Source organism: Perca flavescens, unplaced genomic scaffold, assembly GCF_004354835.1.
Source record: "Perca flavescens isolate YP-PL-M2 unplaced genomic scaffold, PFLA_1.0 EPR50_1.1_unplaced_scaf_48, whole genome shotgun sequence".
In the NCBI taxonomy this organism is placed as follows: Eukaryota; Metazoa; Chordata; class Actinopteri; order Perciformes; family Percidae; genus Perca; species Perca flavescens.
In genome coordinates, this window is record NW_021166700.1 from 7,501 (window position 1) to 12,500 (window position 5,000).

At 46.1% G+C, this 5,000-nt stretch overlaps 1 pseudogene; it reads right to left on the bottom strand.

Moving 5' to 3' along the window:
• The window catches only part of LOC114551754 (atrial natriuretic peptide receptor 1-like), a 24,056-nt pseudogene that overhangs the window by 7,497 nt on the left and 11,559 nt on the right, over window positions 1-5,000 (bottom strand).

The following is a 5,000-nucleotide window of genomic DNA, read 5'->3' on the forward strand; positions in this document are numbered from 1 at the left end:
CCTGAAATGTGTGTCTCTGTGTGTGTATGTGTGTGTGTGTCTCTGTGTGTGTCTCTGTGTGTGTGTGTCTCTGTGTGTGTTTGTCTGTCTGTGTGTGTGTGTCTCTGTGTGTCTCTCTACGTGTGTCTGTGTGTGTGTGTGTCTGTGTGTGTGTCTCACTCTGTGTGTCTGTGTGTGTGTGTGTGTGTGTCTCTCTGTGTGTCTGTGTGTGTGTGTGTGTGTGTGTGTGTGTGTCTCTCTCTGTGTGTCTGTGTGTGTGTGTGTCTGTCTGTCTGTGTGTGTGTGTGTGTGTGTCTCTCTGTGTGTGTCTGTGTGTGTGTGTGTGTGTGTGTGTGTGTGTGTGTGTGTGTGTGTGTGTGTGTGTGTGTGTGTGTGTGTGTGTGTGTGTGTGTGTGTGTGTGTGTGTGTGTGTGTGTGTGTGTGTGTGTGGTGGGAACAGGAAGAAGATCTGACGTCTGGGACTCAAAAAAAACCACCAACCAGAACAGGAAAACCACACGCAGCTCTCTGATTGGCCGCTCAGTCTCAAAATACACCGAACACTGCCGAGCCTCCGGTTCTCACATAATAATAATAATAATAATTATAACCCATAACAGATTTATCAGTTTCATATGTTTCCACCCATCAGCTGAGAGACCAAAACAGTCCCAAAGCTAGGAGCTGTCCTTCTGTACATGATGAATGTCTCCAGCAGTCTCTGTACGATGTGATTGGACATTAGTCTGAGACAGAGGACTCTCGGGGTCTATGTACGATGTGATTGGACATTAGTCTGAGACAGAGGACTCTCGGGGTCTCTGTACGATGTGATTAGACATTAGTCTGAGACAGAGGACTCTCTGGGTCTCTGTACGATGTGATTGGACATTAGTCTGAGACAGAGGACTCTCTGGGTCTCTGTACGATGTGATTAGACATTAGTCTGAGACAGAGGACTCTCGGGGTCTCTGTACGATGTGATTAGACATTAGTCTGAGACAGAGGACTCTCTGGGTCTCTGTACGATGCGATTGGACATTAGTCTGAGACAGAGGACTCTCTGGGTCTCTGTACGATGCGATTGGACATTAGTCTGAGACAGAGGACTCTCTGGGTATCTGTACGATGTGATTGGACATTAGTCTGAGACAGAGGACTCTCGGGGTCTCTGTACGATGTGATTGGACATTAGTCTGAGACAGAGGACCAGGAAATGGGAATGAGTGAGTCCTCATAGGGAATGAGTCCTTACCCCAAGTGAAGGAGTTCAAGTACCTTGGGGTTTTGTTCGCGAGTGAGGGGACAATGGAGCGGGAGATTGGTCGGAGAATCGGCGCAGCGGGTGCGGTGTTACATTCAATCTATCGCACCGTTGTGACGAACAGAGAGCTGAGCCAGAAGGCAAAGCTCTCGATCTACCGGTCAGTTTTCGTTCCTACCCTCACCTATGGTCATGAAGGCTGGGTCATGACCGAAAGAACGAGATCCAGGGTACAAGCGGCCGAAATGGGTTTCCTCAGGAGGGTGGCTGGCGTCTCCCTTAGAGATAGGGTGAGAAGCTCAGTCATCCGTGAGGAGCTCGGAGTAGAGCCGCTGCTCCTTTGTGTCACAAGGAGCCAGTTGAGGTGGTTCGGGCATCTGGTAAGGATGCCCCCTGGGCGCCTCCCTAGGGAGGTGTTCCAGGCACGTCCAGCTGGGAGGAGGCCTCGGGAAGACCCAGGACTAGGTGGAGGGAGGTCCAGCTGGGAGGAGGCCTCGGGGAAGACCCAGGACTAGGTGGAGGGAGGTCCAGCTGGGAGGAGGCCTCGGGAAGACCCAGGACTAGGTGGAGGGGTCCAGCTGGGAGGAGGCCTCGGGAAGACCCAGGACTAGGTGGAGGGAGGTCCAGCTGGGAGGAGGCCTCAGGAAGACCCAGGACTAGGTGGAGGGATTATATCTCCAACCTGGCCTGGGAACGCCTCGATCCCCAGTCGGAGCTGGTTAATGTTGCTCGGGAAAGGGAAGTTTGGGGTCCCCTGCTGGAGCTGCTCCCCCCGCGACCCGACACCGGATAAGCGGACGAAGATGGATGGATGGATGGAGAGGACCAGGAAACTCACCTGAGAAAGTTCTGTTCCACATCCTCCTGGTCACCAGGTCTCCTCTGGGCCTCTGGACCCCCTGGTTCTGGACCCCTTGGACCCTCTGGACCCCCTGTTTCGGGAGTCCTGGGCCTGGGTTCTGGTTCTGTTCGCTCAGCGTCTCGTTCAGAGCCTGAGAGTAAATGGTGACTCCATCATGGAACCCTGCAGCGATCAGGTTATACTGAGAGAGACAGAGAGAGAGAGAGGCATATAAGGGTTAATTAAAGTCCATATTGGCCTCTAGCTGGACTCTTGTGTGTGTGTGTGTGTGTGTCTGTGTGTGTGTGTGTGTGTGTGTGTGTGTGTGTCTGTGTGTGTTGTGTGTGTGTGTGTTTGGTACCAGAGAGTCTTCGATGGTGAAGTTGAACATCTCTTTTGCGTCGTCCTTCAAAGTTTCAACAAACTGCAAATACTCAGGATTCTTAGGCTCCAGGTAGGTCAGCACCTTCACACTCTGGAACACACACACACACACACACACACACACACACACACACACACACACACACACACACACACACACACACACACACACACACACACACACACACACACACACACACACACACACACACACACACACACAGACACACATTTATTTATTTAAGTTTCGACAAAATGTCCAAAAAAGTGTCAAAAGCAATCTGACATGAAAATTTTTTAGATTTTTTGAGCATCCCAAATCCTTCAAAAAATGATAATCTATACAAAAACAATAGAACAGACTTTGTCATAACCGTACCTCAATAACATAACACTGGCACTCACACCATCACCTCTCAATTCAAATCACACCAGCTGTTAGGCTAACCGAAATAACACCATACCTGTCTGTAGGGATGGTGAAGGGTAATAACACCATGCCAGTAGGTATTGCACAAATGACATAATGCAAAACCCAAATAGCCTAGGTATTGCACAAATGGCATAATGCACAACCCAAATAGCCTAGGTATTGCACATATGACAATGAATAAGCCAAATAGCCTACATATTGCACAAATGACATAATGCACAACCCAAATAGCCTACATATTGCACAAATGACATAGTGCACAACCCAAATAGCCTACATATTGCACAAATAACATAATGCACAACCCAAACAGCCTACATATTGCACAAATAACATAATGCACAACCCAAATAGCCGAGGTATTGCACAAATGGCATAATGCACAACCCATAAATAGCCTACATATTGCACAAATGGCATAATGCACAACCCAAATAGCCGAGGTATTGCACAAATGGCATAATGCACAACCCATAAATAGCCTACATATTGCACAGATAACATAATGCACAACCCAAACAGCCTACATATTGCCCAAATGGCATAATGCACAACCCAAATAGCCGAGGCATTGCACAAATGGCATAATGCACAACCCATGAATAGCCTACATATTGCACAAATGGCATAATGCACAACCCAAATAGCCTACATATTGCACAAATAACAATGCACAACCCAAATAGCCGAGGTATTGCACAAATGGCATAATGCACAAACCATAAATAGCCTACATATTGCACAAATGGCATAATGCACAACCCAAATAGCCAAGGTATTGCACAAATGGCATAATGCACAACCCATAAATAGCCTACATATTGCACAAATAACATAATGCACAACCCAAACAGCCTACATATTGCACAAATGGCATAATGCACAACCCAAATAGCCGAGGTATTGCACAAATGGCATAATGCACAACCCATAAATAGCCTACATATTGCACAAATGGCATAATGCACAACCCAAATAGCCTACATATTGCACAAATGGCATAATGCACAACCCACATATGAAAATTACTAACAACCTTCTAACTGCTGCAGACAAAGGACTTGTCTCCATCCTTGTTTTACTAGATATTAGTGCTGCTTTTGACACTATTGACCATTCAATCCTGTTACAGAGATTGGAACACTTAGTTGGCATTAAAGGAATTGCTCTAAACTGGTTTAAGTCCTATTTCTCTGATCGATCTCAATTTGTTAATGTTAATGATAAATCCTCCAAGTACGCTAAAGTTAGCCATGGCGTTCCTCAAGGCTCAGTGCTTGGACCAATTCTATTCTCCTTATATATGCTTCCTCTAGGCAATATTATTAGGAAACACTCAATTAACTTTCACTGTCATGCGGATGACACCCAATTATACTTGTCAATCAAACCAGACGAAACCAGTCAGCTAGCTAAATTTCAAGCGTGCATTAAAGATATAAAATCCTGGATGACCTATAATTTTCTGATGTTAAACTCTAACGAACTCTGAAGTTATTGTCCTGGGCCCTAAACACCTCAGAACCTCATTATCTAAAGATATAGCTACTCTGGATGGTATTGCCCTGGCCTCCAGCACTACTGTCAGAAATTTAGGAGTTATTTTTTGATCAGGATATATCCTTTAATGCCAATCTAAAACAAACCTCAAGAACAGCCTTTTTTCATCTTCGTAACATTGCCAAAATTAGGAATATCCTGTCTCAAAACGACGCTGAAAAACTGGTCCATGCATTTGTTACTTCCAGGCTGGACTATTGTAACTCCCTACTGTCAGGTTGCTCAAATAAGTCCCTTAAGACTCTCCAGCTGATCCAGAATGCTGCAGCGCGTGTTCTCACAAGAACTAAGAAAAGAGATCATATTTCTCCTGTATTAGCTTCTCTGCACTGGCTTCCTGTTGAATCCAGGATTGAGTTTAAAATCCTTCTATTGACCTACAAAGCTCTAAATGGTCTAGCACCATCATATCTAGAAGAGCTCCTAATACCCTATTGTCCCACTAGAGCACTGTGCTCCCAGAATGCAGAGTTACTGGTGGTACCTAGAGTCTCTAAAAGTAGAATGGGAGCCAGAGCCTTCAGTTATCAGGCTCCTCT